This window comes from Dermochelys coriacea, chromosome 1 (assembly GCF_009764565.3).
Source record: "Dermochelys coriacea isolate rDerCor1 chromosome 1, rDerCor1.pri.v4, whole genome shotgun sequence".
Lineage (NCBI taxonomy): Eukaryota > Metazoa > Chordata > Testudines > Dermochelyidae > Dermochelys > Dermochelys coriacea.
This window is the reverse complement of record NC_050068.2, coordinates 53,917,823-53,937,659: the sequence shown is the minus strand read 5'-3', so window position 1 is coordinate 53,937,659 and position 19,837 is coordinate 53,917,823. Positions and strand designations below refer to the sequence as shown.

At 40.2% G+C, this 19,837-nt stretch overlaps 1 long non-coding RNA gene across 1 annotated transcript; it reads left to right on the top strand.

Annotated features, from left to right (window-relative positions):
- Positions 1-9,422: 9,422 nt before the first annotated feature.
- LOC122457932 lies at positions 9,423-18,094 on the top strand. Its single transcript, XR_006277691.1, has 2 exons — positions 9,423-10,559; positions 10,762-18,094. It is a non-coding gene; the product is annotated as an uncharacterized LOC122457932 (long non-coding RNA).
- The last annotated feature ends 1,743 nt before the right edge of the window (positions 18,095-19,837 follow it).

Sequence of the window (19,837 nt, the reverse complement as noted above, 5' to 3'; positions counted from 1 at the left end):
TGGCCACGTAAGCAGCTGATAGCCCTTTAACACTTGGCTGGGGCCAGTGTGTCTTTGTTTCTGAAAAACTGGTTTGTGGGTGTTACCCAGAATTACAACATATTCAGTAACAATCATACAGTCTTATAACTTCACCTATAGTGTTGTTACACATATTTCAATGGGATAATAATATTCAGCAGATTATGACTTTTCAGATGATCCCTCATAAGGCATACTTTGTACAAAAGTCATCACAGTCTTGTAAAAGTGGTGACTGCCACACTCCCTGCATGGGCACGTAGTCTAAATCACAAGTTAGCCTGAGTCTTGGACTCATCTGGCTGCCCTATCACACATTCCTGCAGCCCAGCTAGATTCTCATGCCTCCTGCTCAGCTGTGTGAAGGCACCAGGCATTTGCCTGTAGTTGTGCCTTACAGCCACATGGTGCCTTGTGAATAGACCGCAAGTTGGCATCTCCCCTTCCCCTGCTGGATCCCAGCAGCCAACCATCACCCCCTCACTGGTCCCAAGGCACCCCAGCATACTCCTGACTAGTCCAGCAGCCACCTATGCCCAAAAAAATCCTTGCCGCCTCAGGCATCAAGCAAGCACACCCCCAGATACTTCAACAATTACAGGCACCCCACCACTCTTAGTTACCATAGTACCACCCATCCAGCACCTCAAGCTACCTGGCTACCCCAGGAGTCCTATCCCCCAGCCCCAACCACTCCCAGCTTTCCTTCCTGACTACCTTCACCCGAGTTCCAGCTATCTCCCAGTCACCAGCCTTCCACTCTGTCACCCTCCCACCTATCAAGTTTGGATAATTCCACCTGGTCCTATCCCACCACTGTTTGGGGAAGGGTGTACAGACCATAATCTGGAGGATGTGCTTATATGCAAATTATTACACAAATTAGCCTATTAAAATATTAGCTAAAAATGAAGTCCTAAAGGTGCACAAAACTCAGTAGCTCTTTGTACTCCACTTGTGTCCTGTCTGAATCTCTCTCTGTAGCTGTAAAGCATCAATCAATCTGGGTACTTTGATGAGACATGTTGGCAGCAGCAGGCTAGCACTGACTTACTAGCATCAACTGTCTATTTTTCTTTTAATGCCTCCTTTCTGAAAAGTGAATGAAGTCTGCAAATTATCCTCCAAACAGAAATTTCAGCTCTGAGTTTAGACATGAAGTTTGCATATTAGGGGATGTCAGTTCCCTGAGGTGCTTCTAAGACATCACGCTGATCTCAACTATTCACTTTGCTTGCCTCCAATCTCAGAAGTATTCCCTCCTCTCCCCCCCTCAAAAATTACATTCTCTGAGGCAGAAGGAAGTGGTGAAACACTCCATGAGGCCATTATTTTTGTATCCTAGCATAAAAGCAAAAGGACAAATTTTCATACAGCTTCTACATTTGTTACACGAATAAAAATGATACCAACAGGATCTTGTAAGAGGGACAAGGCAAATTGCCTCGTTTATAGTAAATACAACAAAATATTCCTATATGCAATTTCTATATAGATCCATTCACACACACAGACATTCACACACAGGTTCTACAAAAAGGTTGTTATAGTTACTAGCCTAGACGTTGCTCGTGCCAAGTCACTGGCCAGGTAGCCTGGACACGAGAGTGGAGCCGAGTCGTTGTCAGATGCGCATCCAATGCTCCTGGAGGGTGGTCGTAAAACCAGACTCAAAGAACACAGTCCCTGGACCCAATTTTTATAGGTTTCTGGTTCAATACAAGTCTATGGAAGTTGCTTCATCGTGCTGAATTTACAATTGAGATGACCATCAGTCAGCTCAATCAGGGAGGTGGTACATCCATGATGGCTCCATGCTGGCTAGGTGTTATCTTCTTGTTCTTCCTTGATGCATTTTGGGTGGATTCCAGTTCGCCCTCCAGGGGTCATCCAGTTATCTCCACTTTGCATATTCTTCGGCCCATCGATACCAAGGTTGAAATTTTTAGGATTAGGCTGGCACCATTTACTAACCAATTATTTCCTTGCTTCAAGCTCTCAATTCCATGCACTCATCAGTCATTCTTTTACTTAACAACGCAATCTATGACTCTTGATTCATTGAACAAGTTTTATCCCACTATCTATTTTTCCCTCTTTGGATACGAAGATTTACATAGGCATGACAAGGGGCCCCTGTGGGGGAAGAGCATCAGGGTGTTGTTTCAAAGAACAGCATTGTTTTCTCAAAGTTCTTATCACTTTCCAGCACAGACTCTTTGTCCTGTACCGGCCTGAAATAATTAGCACTTTGGCCTTGCATTTGTTACAGAGTGAAATTCAACAGCATGGAACTGATGTTCATACCTTTTTACAATACCTATAAACTCTTTTGTCTATCTTTATTTCTATTACTATATAATTATAATTCTATCATACTTATATAACTTTGAAGGCAACCCAACACATTCACACCTGCAAGATTTTGGGTGCACAGCGTTGTTTGCGCCAAATCTCAGAGCTGTGAATGCAAGCAGCTCTTTTGCATGCAAATCAGGTAATTGGATATCTAGCTGCCCAATTTCCTTGAAAAAATGCCATTTGCAGCTGTACTAACTCATTTTTGTGGGAGCAAACATTTGTGTGCCACAAGATGTAATCTCAAAAACTAGTGTGTGCAAAATTGCAGGCCAAAATTTGAGGCCAGGGTGAAACCCTTTTGAAAATTTAGCCATAAATTACTAGTATCAGCTGCTAACAGGGTCATGCAGCTTGATACTGCATGAGAGCATGTACTTTTCAACACAGCTTCTATAGATGTGAGTTTCTGGGTTTCCAGGAAGGGAAAGGCACATAATTTACCCAAGCTTTGAGTCTGAGAAACATCTTAGAAGACAGTTTTTAACTGTAATTTGAGACCTATTAATTTTACATGAATTATAATATTAATGGAATCCATAAACAGATCTTCACCTGCGCATCTACCAATGTGATATATGCCATCATGTGCCAGCAATGCCCCTCTGCCATGTACATTGGCCAAACTGGACAGTCTCTACGTAAAAGAATGAATGGACACAAATCAGACGTCAAGAATTATAACATTCAAAAACCAGTTGGAGAACACTTCAATCTCTCTGGTCACTCGATCACAGACCTAAGAGTGGCTATACTTCAACAAAAAAGCTTCAAAAACAGACTCCAACGAGAGACTGCTGAATTGGAATTAATTTGCAAACTGGATACAATTAACTTAGGCTTGAATAGAGACTGGGAATGGATGAGTCATTACACAAAGTAAAACTATTTCCCCATGGTTTTTCTCCCTCCCACCCCACCCCCCACTGTTCCTCTGATATTCTTGTTAACTGCTGGAATTAGCCTACCTTGCTTGTCACCATGAAAGGTTTTCCTCCTTTCCCCCTCCTGCTGCTGGTGATGGCTTATCTTAAGTGATCACTCTCCTTACAGTGTGTACGATAAACCCATTGTTTCATGTTCTCTGTGTGTATATATATATCTCTCCTCTGTTTTTTCCACCAAATGCATCCGATGAAGTGAGCTGTAGCTCACGAAAGCTTATGCTCTAATAAATTTGTTAGTCTCTAAGGTGCCACAAGTACTCCTTTTCTTTTTTCATAAACAGACAGAATGATAACAGATTATGGGCCCAATCCTGTTGAAGCCAATCGTAGTTTCAACACAGTCAGGAATTTTTGACAACTTTTTTGTTGTTGAAAAATGCTGATCTGCTGAAACCAAAACTGTCTTTGAAACAGGGTCCGTTTTCACGAATTTCCCAACCTGAAATTTTTTCTGAGAAATTTCAAATTGTTGAAGTGTCTGGTTTTGAAACTTTTAAAATAAAAAATTTCCACTTTCCAGTTCAAAACAACTTTGCTTCAAAATGTAAGTTAAAAAAAGAAAGGTCAAAATAAAAATGAAAGTTTTGAAATTATCCAAATGAAACATTTTGATTGACCCAAACAAAAACAAATTGGTTTTTTGGTTCACAAATATTTTTCAGATTTCAACTTTTCCCCCACATTTCAGATAGGGGGAAAATGTTGAACTCTTGAAAATATTCACAGGATGGGAAAATGATGTCTTGACCAGCTCCAGTTTCAGCCTTAATAAACTATTGATAGTTGCATCATACTGCCTGCAGTTTCTGTGCTCTCTGTCATAGTACAAGCATATATTAGTGATAAGGGACCAGATGGTGCACTGCCTTTGTGTACTAGAGAGATCCAAGTTCAAATTGCATTTTAGGTCACAAATAAAAAGGGGTTACCCTCGTCTCCATGGGAGAATATAAAGAGCTGAAAACCATATAACCATCCTTGCAACAAAGCCTGTTGCCAACTCTGTCCACATATCTGTTCAGGGGACACCATCATAGGACCTAATCACATCAGCCACACTATCAGAGGCTCATTCACCTGCACATCTAACAATGTGATATATGCCATCATGTGCCAGCAATGCCCCTCTGCCATGTACATTGGCCAAACCGGACAGTCTCTATGTAAAAGAATAAATAGATACAAATCAGACGTCAAGAATTATAACATTCAAAAACTAGTGAGAGAACACTTCAGTGTCCCTGGTCACTCCATTACAGACCTAAAAGTCACAATATTACAAAAAAAAAATTCAAAAACAGACTCCAAGAAGAGACTGCTGAATTGGAATTAATTTGCAAACTGGACACTATTAAATTAGGCTTGAATAAAGACTGGGAGTGGATGGGTCATTACACAAAGTAAAACTATTTCCCCATGCTTATTTCCCCCCAGACACACTGTTACTCACACCTTCTTGTCAACTGTTGGAAATGGGCCATCCTGATTATCACTACAAATGGGTTTTTTTCCTGCTGATAATAGCTCACCTTAGTTGATCACTCTCGTTATAGTGTGTATGGCAACACACATTTTTTCATGTTCTTTGTGTGTGTGTGTATATATATACACACACACACACACACACACACACACACACACACACATATCCCTACTGTATTTTCCACTGCATGCATCTGATGAAGTGGGTTTTAGCCCACGAAAGCTTATGCTCAAAGAAATTTGCTAGTCTCTAATGTGTCATAAGTACTCCTCGTTCTTTTTGCTGATACAGACTAACACAGCTACCACTCTGAAACCAACCTATACCATGTCTGACTGAAACCAGTCTTAGTATCCATCACTTTCAGGAGCTCTACCATTTATTTACAAGCTTATTAAGAGAGTAACTGATAGATCAATCAGGTAGCTGCACTCATAAGATTTTAGATAAGCCATCTAGGCCCAAAGATCTCCTCTTCTGTACTGCAACATGGTCATCCCACAAACTAGATGAAATTGAGTTTAGTTTTGCAGTGTAATGGACCAAACTGTTTTAACCTTGGGCTTTTGCAAAGCTGTTGTATGGGAGAACATTTATAACTGGCAACATCATTAATACATTGTTCAGTCCCATTTACACTACAAGACCAAGATGTGTTATTAACTGTACCAAAGTTCTCAGGTTCACCAAACAGTGCGAATTACAGTGTAGAGAGGACCAAACTTGAACTCTGCTGCACCATGACCTGTTATCCTATAGTTAACTTCCCATGAACACTTTCTTGGGAATGAATTTGTCTTCTTAATGCTGCCAACAGGCATATGCTGATTTTAAAGATTAAACAATGTGTCTCTAAATGAAAAGAGACATGCCACCCATTATTGTTCGTTTAAAGGAAAACTGATCCAGGGACATTTCTGGATCTACTGAATAAAAGAGGAATACAGTATATACAATAGCTGTTACAATACTCCATCCATTTCACTGAAAGAAAATGGAACAAAAAATAATTATTATGGTAAATCATAGAATCATAGGACTGGAAGGTCATCTAGTCCAGTCCCCTGCACTCATGGCAGGACTAAATATTATTTAAACCATCCCTGACAGGTGTTTGTCTAACCTGCTTCTAAAAATCTCCAGTAATGGAGATTCCACAACCTCCCTGGGCAATTTATTCCAGTGCTTAACCACCCTGACATTTAGGAAGTTTTTCCTAATGTCCAACCTAAACCGTCCTTGCTGCAATTTAAACCCATTACTTCTTGTCCTATCCTCAGAGGTTAAAGTGAACATTTTTTCTCTCTCCTACTTGTAACAACCTTTTATGTACTTGAAAACTGTTGTCATGTCCCCTCTCAGTCTTCTCTTCTCCAAACTAAAACAAAACCAATTTTTCACCTGCGTATCTACCAATGTGATATATGCCATCATATGCCAGCAATGTCCCTCTGCCATGTACATTGGTCAAACTGGACAGTCTCTACTTAAAAGAATAAATGGACACAAATCAGATGTCAAGAATTATAACATTCAAAAACCAGTCGGAGAACACTTCAATCTCTCTGGTCACACGATTACAGACCTGAGAGTGGCTATTCTTCAACAAAAAAAACTTCAAAAACAGACCCCAACGAGAGACTGCTGAATTGGAATTAATTTGCAAACTGGATACAATTAACTTAGGCTTGAATAGAGACTGGGAATGGATGGGTCATTACATAAAGTAAAACTATTTCCCTATGTGATTTCTTTCTCCAATATGTGGTGACTTTCTCCAATTTGTCCACATCTTTCCTGAAATGTGGTGCCCAGAACTGGACACAATACTCCAGGTGAGGCCTAATTAGCATGAAGTAGAGGGGAAGAATGACTTCTTGTGTCTTGCTTACAACACTCCTGTTAGTACATCCCAGAATGATGTTTGCTTTTTTTGCAACAGTGTTATACTATTGACTCATATTTAGCTTGTGATCCACTATGACCCCCAGTACTCCTTCCTAGGCAGTCATTTCCCATTTTGTATGTGTGTAATTGATTGTTCCTTCCTAAATGGAGTACTTTGCATTTGTCCTTATTGAATTTCATCCTATTTACTTCAGACCATTGCTCCAGTTTGTCCAGATCATTTTGAATTTTAATCCTATCCTCCAAAGCATTTGCAACCCCTCCCAGCATGGTATCATCTGCAAACTTTATAAGTGTAATCTCTATGCCATTATCTAAATCATTGATGAAGATATTGAACAGAACCACACCCAGAACTGATCCCTGCAGGACCCTATGCGTTATGCCATTCCAGCTTGACTGTGAACTACTGATAACTATTCTCCAGAAAGGGTTTTCTAACCAGTTATGCACCCATGTTACAGTAGCTCCATCTAGATTGTATTTCCCTCGTTTGTTTATGAGACAGTCATGTGAGACAGTATCAAAAGCTTTACTAAAGTCAAGATGAAAAGGAGTACTTGTGGCACCTTAGAGACTAACAAATTTATTTGAGCATAAGCTTTCGTGAGCTACAGCTCACTTCATCGGATGCTCATGAAAGCTTATGCTCAAATAAATTTTTTCTTTTCTTTTTGCGAATACAGACTAACATGGCTGCTACTCTGAATAAAGTCAAGATATATCCCTATCTACAAGGCTTGTTTTCCTGTCAAAGAAAGATATCAGGTTGCTTTGACATGATTTGTTCTTGACAAATCCATGCTAACTGTTATTTATCACCGTATTATCTTCTAGGTGTTTGCAAATTGATTGCTTAATTATTTGCTCCATTATCTTTCCGGATACAGAAGTTAAGCTGACTGGTCTGTAATTCCCCAGATTGTCCTCATTCCCTTTTTTATAGATTGGCACTTTATTTGGCCTTTTTCAGTCCTCTGGAATCTTTGTGTAATGATAATATGGCAATATGCAAGTCTGTACATCAGTAAGTCCTTTTACTTTTCTGTTAACAATATAAAAAGGATTAGGGGAATGGCTCACCTTCTGTTTGGAGAATCTGCTTTAATGTTGGAAGGAAACTTGAATGATAGCACTAACTTTATATGTAAAAGGCTCTATTCACATACAGTTCACCTCTGCATCTTGCAAACTGCAGACATTCTGCAGCAGCAGAAACAACTCACTTCAAGTGTTAATAACTCCTTAGTGCAGGAATTATGTCTACCACTGTGTTTTGTTAAAACAGCTAGCACAGCAGGGCCCTGATTGTGATTGGGTCTCTGGGCAATGCAGTCATCTTAATTACACTAATCAAATGAAATTAACTGGCATAGTATGAAATACTAGCTCCATTGTAGTTCATGGGAATTTTGCCATTGACTTCAGTGCAGCTGGGATTTCACCAGTAATAATTTAGTCCTTCACTGAAAATATTTCTCCTTTCACCAGAGCAAACTTGGAATCAAAGTACATTTGAAGGTCTCATTTCCAATCTGTCTGAGGCCATTCAAGTGTAAGAAATAATGTGAATCTTAACTAAGGCAATGCAAAAGATTCCACTTAAACCCCAAACACACCTAAAACCAGAGTAGTTTCTGGGTTCTAGTGGAACCACAGACATTAGGCCAACTTCCAAAAAGTTCAGCAGAGTTCGGCAATATAAACAGTGCTGGCCCAGTACTCCCTGCAACCAGTCCATCTGCCACCCCTCCTCCTACACACCAGATTCCTGCTTGTTAGTACTGTTGGCATTGAGGGGGAGGGATCCAGGGGCCTGACCCTCCATCCTCTGCCTCCTGCGGTTGGATGGCCATTTTCCCCCCAAGCCTGTGGCTCATCGGGCTGATGTGCACCAGTTTCATAGCTACTGGTACACAAGGGAGCAATGTGGTCACCTTCACGTCCGATGCCTTTGACTGCTCTAACCTGACAGATCAGGTACTCATTTTGCAGCAGGGTGAACTGAAGGTGGCCTTCCAGTGTGAGATGAAGCAAGACACAAAGCCACAACCTTCAGCATCATAGTCAAGCACCTTACACTACTCAGGTACTGCACATGAAGAGTGATCTGGGCAAAATTTCTACTAGCGTAATTGTGCCCTCTTGTGGGGGCCCGTCTTACCCTAAATTTCACAGTATGTGTGACCATGCACTTCATCAGGGTATGCCAGTGAGGGAAAAGGGTTCATGATGCTTTGGTTTTGTAGAACCCATATATGCTATGTTTTTGGGACACAGTCCATCCATTTTTAGTAATATATTTGCCATTTTCTTGCTTTGTTCCTCCACAAAGTTTGCTGTGTCCCATGTGTGACTGGGTGTCTGGGATGGACCACACTGATAATGCCACACACAGGGCAAACTGTAAGAATCAGGGCAGACAATCCCCTAAAATTGGTGGTTTATTCTATAATTAGATTCACCAAGCCAGTATCAAATACAAATACTGCAAATACTACACTGGTTAATCAGAAGCCAAAAACACAGTCCCCTTTAGACAGTCCAGCTGTTGGCTCCCATCCAGACAAAAAGGTCTAATATAGTGAGAGGTTACTGAAAACCCCATATGTGGGGTTCTACTAATCCCAAAGGATCAGACACTTACCTCCAGGTCAATATGTATCTCAGATCTTACCCAAATATCACGCGGTCAGCCAATCCTTAGTAAACTAATAAAGATTAATAAAAGAAGAGAGTTATAAATAGTTAATAGATCATATACATACAAATGATTGCAAAGACCACATATCAGGTTTGTACTGGTGAGGGAATAGATGGCTGGCTTGCAAAAGTCTCTCTGGTAACTTCAAAAAGATTGGAAGGTCCTCAGTCCATAGTTCAAGATACTCTTTTTAGTTGTAAATCCACAGTCCAGAGAATTAGGAGCAGGAAAAAAGCAAAATGGATATCTCAGGGGTTTTTCATACTCTCTGCCATGTGCATGGAAATCTGTCCCAAACAAAGCCCACAGCCTGTGTATAGAAAGTTACTGGCCTAACATGGAGTCTAGAGTCACATAAGCATAGAAAGCTACTGGTAAAAGATGGAGTCTTAGATCACGTCCTCATCACATGTCTTTATATGCTTTGCTGAATCACAGGGGCGGCCATTGGTGCCCCGCTGTCGGAGGCATCTGCAGGAAGGCCTACTGGGCAGGATGAATTTCTTCAGTGGCCCTTTGTGAGAGCCGAGTGTCCTTAATGGCCATCAGCACATTGCTGTCTAGCTCTGATGTAAATCTATCTGGGGAGTGTCACCCAATACAACACATGTTTAAGATACAAGTACATAGCCAATATTCATAACATCAGATACAAAGGTGATCCAGAACATTGGATACAAAGATGATACATGCATATAAACAGGATAATCAGACTTAGCAAATCATAACTTTTCCATTGATACCTTACACAATTTCCATAAGTCTTGTATAAAGTATATCATGTAACAGTGGTAACAACAGTGATATAAATATACACAGCATCACACCATAGATTTCAATGGAGTTAAAAAATCCCCACTTTATCCTCCCTAGATCCTAGCTCTTCTCTTCTACAGCTTTTCCAGGATTAGTGCATATGAAATCCTGAACCTCCAGCAGAAACAGCAAGGCTTGGGCATGCTATCCCCACTCCATGAAGAGAGACTCTGCAGAGTCTGGTGTGTGTAACAGCTGGGCTTATTTGGCCCAAGTCACAACTTCATCTTATTCATATAAAAAACATTGTAATCACATGCTTTAATGAAATTCAAACTTCACTACAATCTACTCAGAGGGACCCAGAATTTGAATAACAGAGGTGTTGCAAAAAGAAAAGGAGTACTTGTGGCACCTTAGAGACTAACAAATTTATTAGAGCATAAGCTTTCGTGAGCTACAGCTCACTTCATCGGATGCTGTAGCTAAAGCTTATGCTCTAATAAATTTGTTAGTCTCTAAGATGCCACAAGTACTCCTTTTCTTTTTGCGAATACAGACTAACACGGCTGCTACTCTGAGAGGTGTTGCAGGCAGCTTCAATTTGCATAGATGCTAGGTGGTAATGCTTGTAGAGTGCATAATTGCACTATGTCTGGCTCTGGCAAGTGCCATCTGTTTTTCATTTTCTTTAGCAGTATAATCATCACTTCCACCCTCCCCACCTCCCAAATATAAAATGTGATTGCCTTCGCACCTTCAATGCAATCCCAGTTAGGCTGTATGTCTATTGATTTATTCTACCACAACACAATGAACCAACTACTAGATCATTCATCACTTATAAAACTGAATGTATAGGGGGAAATCAAATGCTAAGGAGACAAACCAGAACCCAGTTCTGCTCACCTGAGCTCAGAGAACAGCTCAGAAGAAATGTTTTTAAATATGCAAAAGTTCATGAGGATGAAAGCAACGTAAGTGTTATCTTAATACAAACTAATAATAATATAGTACTAGTGAAGCAGCAGCAGCATGGAAATGGGGAAAACTCTTATCATAGCTGGGCAAAGGGAATTATTTGCTTAATGTTTTCTGTTTCAATTAACATTCCTGCCAGCAAACTCATTTGCAAAATACATGTGGAAAGTGAACACAAAACACTGAACACTATCACAGAGAATTCATTTTAAAATCAGAATATTTGTGGAAGGCTTTCCCCCCCCCCCGGTATTCATTTCACTGTACTTATTAAGCATCTTTCATATATAAGTTTCCAGAAAACTGCCAGATATACTCCAACATGCTCTGCATATATGGGGGCAGAAAGAACTGGGAAGACAAAGTTATGATTTTGTATAAAATCAACTAATTTCAAACCAACATATGTGGTGGGTCAAAAGATTCAGCACATTACAAAAGCAATTAAAATGAGCAATTGAGTGTACTTTAAACACCATGAATGTATTTGCTGAAATATGGTACAAAGTAATCATAGATTCCTGAGTCCTTGAACAAAGACTCTTTCTGTTTAAAGATGTAGATTGCAAACGATACAAAATATAGTTGCAATTTGGTTTGAGAACAATTACAAAGACAGCCCAAATAAAAAGGAGAAACTTTACCTCAAGCCCTCTTTGAACTCCTCAGCTATACTGTTGTGATACAATTACTTTCAGGGAGAAACAGGACTTGACCCCAAAGCTACTGTGTGCCGCAAACTAAATGAGATGATTAACAGGATATTGTCAGATCACATATATTCTTACACACTCACAAAACCATGTTAAAAGAACAGTGATAAGGTTGAAAAGTTGAGCATTCAAAGATTAGGAAATGCCAGAATGAAGGTTGCTGTGCAACTAGCAAGATGTATAGAAAATGTGCTTCCGTTTTACAAATGTGTGGGTGAGGAGAGCGAGGGGGGCAGTTGCAAAGAGAGAATCCAACTGAAGAGTACTGGGATGGAGTACATTTTGGAGGTGGTGTTACAAACATGATTCAACATGGGATGAAATAGTGAAGCCATTGAGGGAGGGCCACGCTGGCCTGTTCAGTCCTGGGAGGATGGTCAGGCTAGGAGGGCAGAAGGCTCAATCACTGGATAGCCATGACCTACAGAGCCACACAATGGAATGTGGAAATCAGACAACAGGTTCCCCACAAGTCCTCATTCCTCTGTTTTCCTTTCCTAGGGACCCTGGAGGCTACTACTGCCCTGGGTTAGCAGTACTTCCAATAGACCTGCCTACATGAAGGAGAGACATGGGAGGACCAGGACTGGGGGGCTCATTCTACAACCTAACACAACCGATGCCTGAATGGAACTGGAACCAGTGGCTTCTGAGGACCTGCATTGTTCCCAGCATTTTTTTTTTTTTTAGCTTGGGGAAGTTGATGGGGGGAAGGTTTTCAACCTTGGCAGTGTGTGTATATGTGAGATACTTAACGAACTTCAGCTCCAGAGGCAGGTGATGGGGCTGGCAGCCTCTGTGCTTCAGTACGGTTGCTGCAGAACGGGGATGCCCATTGCTCTGTAGCTGCAAAACTCAACCAGGTTATAGAGCCCAACTGCAGGGAATCAAGGCCAGGTTTTAATTTTCCTTTCACTGCATAAAAAGAGAGAACAGAGCACTTACCCCAGGCACAAGAAAGCCTTCCACTTACTTAAAACACGCATCATGGAACTCAACCAAATCTAGCAGCCAAACTGTACTGACCCCATAACAACAATGAATCAAGATGATCTACCTTGGCCTGTGATTTTTAAGTAGACAATGTCCCTTTAATTTTATCATTCTGTGTTTTTGATTATCTATATTAAAGGCTAATAAATTCTTAGCTAGGCTTAAAGCAGCAGCAGCATTTTTGAACATTCAACCATTCAGAATTTCGCCCATTTTAATTATTACGCTTCATGAAATGTATCCTGTTTTGCCTTTTCCAATCTTTCTTACAGAGGAAACGAGATCTAGAAACAGAAAATTGATCAAACGCCAAGTCAGTCTGTGTATTTGTACTTAGTTACATATCACCAATTGCCACATTTGATTTGGAATCTAATCTGTGCTTCAGATTTGAAACTGCTAACATAGGAAGAGCACCCCTCTAAAGCTCTGAATGCATGCATTGTTGGTCACATTTAATTTGACTCAGCTTATATGAAGCATGACCTAGAGAAAGGGTATGTTTCCAGTCTGTCTTATGGACTCATGCCTCCATTAAATTGCACTATAGGTCTAATTATATTTTGAATGCTTTTTACTTGGCTGCATATATAAACACACAGGGAAAAAAAGAAAAGAAAAACCCATTCCACAAGGCCCACAAGTGAATTCTTAAAAAATAAACCATTTTAAATGTTTCTCAGGGTTCCCCATCTCTTGATTTTTTCCAGTGTTTCTCATCTTCTCTGTGCCTATAATTTAGACAGTAAACTCTTTTGACCAACCATTTTTGCGTATGTATTACACAGTGCCAAGCACGTTTGAAGCTCAACAAATAATTAATAAAGAAATAATAATAATCTGGAGTCTTTTGACCTTTTGGTCAGGCTGCAAGTTTTGCTCTTTTGATAAAGCTTTTCCACCATGCAAGTACTACCCCTTCCCTATCTCAAGCAGCACATCCCATAACCAAAAGAAGAGAGATGAGGACTCCATAAAGTTGGCTAAAACCTTATTATAGCAAGTAATGATGTCTGTTAGACTGGTGTAATGGGAGTTCTTGGGTACTCACACTGTTCTGTCTTTAGAATGTAAACCTTTCAGGGAAAACATTGTTTTCTATGATTGTACAGCACCCAGTACAGTGGGTTACCTCAATCTCTACTAGGACCTTAGGGCAATACCATAGTATAATATTTACTACTACTCCACTCTCTCCCGAACTAATTGGAATCCACACTATTCTAATGCAACATCAAAATAATCAAAAAACCAAGGAATTATGATATATCTAAAATCCAACAATTTATTTGTCCCATTACTGGTTCCTCTCTTCTGAACACTTTCTCCCTTTCTTAGAATAAATGTAGTACTCATCTGGGCCTGTGTTCTACCCTGGTCTGAAAGGTCTATTTCTAGCATAGTTCAGTATCCAAGATTGTTCTGCAGGTGTCCTCTCTAGTGAGAATGTCATCAAGGCTGCCAGTTGTGGTGGTTTTTGTGATATGAAGTCTATCTATTAGGAACTAGGCTGAAACTTCTTTCACAAAAGCCACTACACTGCTGTGAGGTGGAAATGACTACCTATCTGAATTACAACCAGAACTAAAGACTGAAAAGTGAAAGGCTTTGAAATCTACTATTCATCCCATGATCTACTCAATCACCCCATTAGCTGTGTCTGAAAATTGGTATGGAAATGTACAAAATTTCTCTCTCTCATGTCAGAATTTCATAGCCACACTATTCAGATCACTCACTTTGTTCTCCCCATTTTATAATGAGGAAATGATTTGACCCAACAGAAAGTATCATGTTTATTTTTATTCACGCTGGTCCTGCTTTGAGCAGGGGATTGGACTAGATGACCTCCTGAAGTGTCCACCAACCCTAATCTTCTATGATTCTATCTGCTGGGTCATGTATTTACATAAGAATAGAGTATATATGTGGTGTTTTTCAAATTAATTAAAATGTGGCTTCTTAAAAATGTTCTCCAACTGTTTACATTCCTCCAGCTTCTTACCTGTTTTTTTGATGACCCAAAGCTACTTTAATCTGATAGCATCATCTGTCACAAGCCCCACTGAGGGTATGTCTACACTGCAATAAAAGACCTGTGGCACAGCCATGCCAGGCCCGGCTTAGCTAACTCTGGCTGTGGGGCTAAAAATTGCAGTGTAGATGTTTGGGCTCAGTCTGGAGCCCCTGGGCTACAAGACCCTGTGAATGGGGTTGGTCTCATAGCCTGGGCTCCAGCCCAAGCCTGAACATCTACACTGCAATTTTTAGCCCTGTGAGCCTGAGTCAATTGACCTGGACTCTGAGACTCAGTGCTGCAGGTTTTTTATTACAGTGTAGATGTATCCTGAGAAAGCGACAGCCCTGCAGTGTTGTATGCCAGTCCTTAGGTGCAGCATAATCCCTGCTCTCACAGCAATTCCCTGTGTCTAAATTTTGACAGGGTATCAAATAATACTGGGGATTAGACACTGAAGACCTTACAGCAGAACTGTCATTGCAAAATATGTAGAGTAGAACTACACCTCTAACCTATCCCTTTAAATATACTTATTAAAGAAATATTCCTTTTACGAGAATTATATGTTGGTGAAATATTACATGCCTAGAACCCCAACCAGGGGTATTCTATTTGCTACCAAAGATGCATAAACCTGGAAATCCTGGATGCCCCATTATCTCAGGCATTGGCACCCTAACAGCAGGATTGTCTGGCTATGTGGACTCTCTCCTCAGGCCCTACGCTACCAGCACTCCCTGCTATCTTCAAGACACCACTGACTTCCTGAGGAAACTACAATCCATCGGCGATCTTCCAGAAAACACCATCCTGGCCACTGTGGATGTAGAAGCCCTCTACACCAACATTCCACACAAAGATGGACTACAAGCTGTCAGGAACAGTATCCCCGATAATGTCATGGCAAACCTGGTGGCTGACCTTTGTGACTTTGTCCTCACCCACAACTATTTCACATCTGGGGACAATATATACCTTCAAGTCAGCGGCACTGCTATGGGTACCCGCATGGCCCCACAGTATGCCAACATTTTTATGGCTGACTTAGAACAACACTTCCTTAGCTCTCGTCCCCTAATGCCCCTACTCTACTTGCGCTACATTGATGACATCTTCATCATCATTGAGGACATCTGGACCCATGGAAAAGAAGACTTTGAGAAATTCCACCATGATTTCAACAATTTCCATCCCACCATCAACCTCAGCCTGGACCAGTCCACACAAGCGGTGCATTTCCTGGACACTATTGTGCAAATGAGCGATGGTCACATAAACATCACCGTATACCGGAAACCTATTGACCACTATACTTACCTACATGCCTCCAGCTTCCATCCAGATCACACTACACGATCCTTTGTCTACAGCCAAGCTCTAAGATACAACCACATTTGCTCCAATCCCTGACAGAGACAAACACCTACAAGATCTCTGTCAAGCATTCTTAAAACTACAATACCCACCTGGTGAAGTGAAAAAATAGATTAACAGAGCCAGAAGAGTACCCAGAAGTCACCTACCACAGGACAGCCCCAACAAAGAAAACAACAGAATGCCACTAGCTGTCACCTTCAGCCCCCAACTAAAACCTCTCCTGCACATCATCAAAGATTTACAACCTATCCTGAAAAATGATCCCTCACTCTCACAGATCTTGGGAGACAGACCAGTCCTCACTTACAGACAGCCCCCCAACCTGAAGCAAATACTCTCCAGCAACCACACAACAAAAACACTAACCCAGGAACCTATCCTTGCAACAAAGCCCGATGCCAACTGTCCACATATTTATTCAAGTGACACCATCATAGGACCTAATCACATTAGCCATGCCATCAGGGGCTCATTGACCTGCACATCTACCAATGTGATATATGCCATCATATGCCAGCAATGTCCCTCTGCCATGTACATTGGCCAAACCGGACAGTCTCTACGCAAAAGAATAAATGGACACAAATCTGACATCAGGAATCATAACATTCAAAAACTGGTAGAACACTTCAACCTCTCTGGCCACTCAGTAAAAGACTTAAGGGTGGCAATTTTGCAAACTAGATGCCATTAACTTGGGTTTGAATAGAGACTGGGAGTGGTTGGGTCATTACACATATTGAATCTATTTCCCTATGTAAGTATCCTCACACCTTCTTGTCAACTGTCTAAATGGGCCGTCTTGATTATCACTACAAAAGTTTTTTTTCTCCTGCTGATAATAGATCATCATAATTAATTAGCCTCTTACAGATTCAACTTCCACCTTCTCTGTACTATATGTTCCATTCTATGTATCTGATGAAGTGGGCTGTAGCCCATGAAAACTTATGCTCTAATACATTAGTCCCTAAGGTGCCACAAGTACTCCTGTTCTTTATTCCTATTGGGTGCGTCTCTCATTTTATTACAGGAAAGATGTATATGGTTACCATCTATACTTGCTTATAAGCCAGGAACACTAACATGAATATTGAAATTGATCCATGTGTCAGCTGATCATAGATACAAGTATATATGTATCTAGTAGCACACATATGACTACTATGGACACACCCCAGCCAGGTGAAGATAAGTCAGTGGGGCCAGTAGTAGCAGTTGCTACCTAGGGATCCTGAATATGTTTGAAGGAAGCACTTTCCTTTTAAATCCTAGATTTTTTTCAAATGCTTCTAACTATCCACAGAACTTAGCCTGTGGCTGGAATTCCTCATGTTTGTCTCAGCCCAACTGTGACTCTGGGTTGTGGAAAATATGGCATGATTCTGCTCAGCAATTTTTGGATTGCCCACATGCAGAAAGAAAAGTGTTTTTTTACAGCTTAACCCTGGAGGAACTGGACAGTTGCCAGATCACTGTCAGCTGGAGACCAGAGGACCACATGACAGGAAGAGGTGGACCACTGGAGAAGCAGAGCACTTATTGGCAGGGGATGCCACATGGGAAGAGTGTCGCCATGCCCAGCCACGAGGAGGTGCTCTAATGGTGAGTTCACCCTTTCACAGAGGCCATTACTGGAATACTGTGTCCTGTTCTAGAATCCACACTCCAAAAAGGATGCTCAAAAACTAAAAAAGGAGCTACAAAAATGATTCACTGTCTGGAAAACCTGCCTTATTCTCAGTGTATTTAGTTTATCCAAGAAAAGATTAAGAAGTGACTTGATCATAGTCTGCAAATACAGGGAGAAGAGATTCCTGATAGATAGCTCAATCTAGCAGAAAAAGGCAAAACTGTGGCTGGAATCTGAAACTAGACAAATTTAGTCAGAAATAAAATGAATTTTTTTTAACAGTGAGGGTACTTAATTATTGGAACAGTTTATCTAAGGAAGTGGTGAGTGAGGTTACTTGAAATTCTTAAGCAAAGATTGGATGTATTTCTAAAATCTGAGCAATAGCTCAAACAGAACTTATGGGCTTGATGCAGACACTGCTGGGTGAGGTTCCGTGGGGCGTAATATGCAGGAGGTCAGACTAGACAGTCATAATGGTTCCTTCTGGCCTTAGAATCTATAAATCTATGACTTAGAATCTAGGATTTATAGTTCAGTTCAGAGGCACAAAACAACAACAAAAATAACTGGTACAATTTGGACTGAAACTGGGTTTTTTTTCAGTTTTTCTTGATGAAATGAAAAATCAAAAACATTCATTCTTGCCAAAACATTTAGAGAGTCAGTTCAAATTAAACATTTAATTTTGAAAATGTCAGTTTGAAACAAAGTGTCAAAATGGTTCATTTAGACACTTCCAAAAATTGTTTTCACAGTGGGTTTTTTGGGTTTTTTTTTTTTGCACTTAAACTATTTGCCAAATTTATCCTGAATTTGTGAATAGTTTTGATGCCCTGAATAATGTATTTTTCATCAAATTTACTATTTGCTGGAAAAAAAACCTGCCTAGCTCTTCTATGACTGTTTATTATTTATATCTAGTTGCATGGGTGTTACTTAGTGTTCAGCATTGTGGCAAACTGCTTTATGTGTGAATTAATACATTACAATTATCACCATTTCACATTTCCTATAAGCAGTAGCACATTACAAGTCGTTTTATGCTGAACACTGCAAGTCTCAGGTTCTTTCAACCACTTATCATAAACAACCCAGATATGCAAACTCTTTATGCAGTGTGTTATTGTAGATAACATGATGCTGCTGAGGTAAGGCCTGATTCTGACAACCTTACTCGAGAAGTAACTCCATTGATCAGAATGGAAATTCTCATGGAGTGAGTTATTACTCAACGACAGATTACAGGTGGTAGAATGAGGACTGATGAATCAGAATCAGCAAGCTTAGTTCTGACTTCACTGAAAGCTTGCCTTTATGGAAAAATTTGCTAACATTATTCCAGCATTATTATACTGCTACAGATATACTAGTAATTAATGTGGACAGTTTTTGGAATAACAGTGAACTTTTTTGATTTTACATATGTCACTTCTAAAGCAACAAACTCAATTGAAATCTCTGGTATAAGAAGAATCAGTTCAGATATATGGACATGAAATTACTGAAAGGATTTCGTTCAACTAGAAAATGTAATGGAAACAAATAAAAATGACCAACCCTGTAACAATACACAATCAGTTGCAACTGAATTATCTGGTTTGAAAAGAGAAAATAAAGAACAATTGATTACTGTTGACTTTCAGACGTGATTTGTTTGTGCTTGCTTTGTACATTGAAAATGCCAGCCATCAATAACAGAGTTTTGGTGCCCTCTTGTGTTTCATATAAGCAATTTCAGTAACTTCCAAAACGTACCTGTTTGCAGTGTTGATGTAGTGTTGTTGGTCCCAGGATATTAGAGGGACAAGGTGTTGAAGTAATAAGAGACATATTTCCCTGATGGATTGTATTTTCTAAGGGACAACCTATCCTAAATTCTCTATCACTGATGATTCACTCAATCTACATTCATTCCTATATTTGCTTTCTACAACCATTTC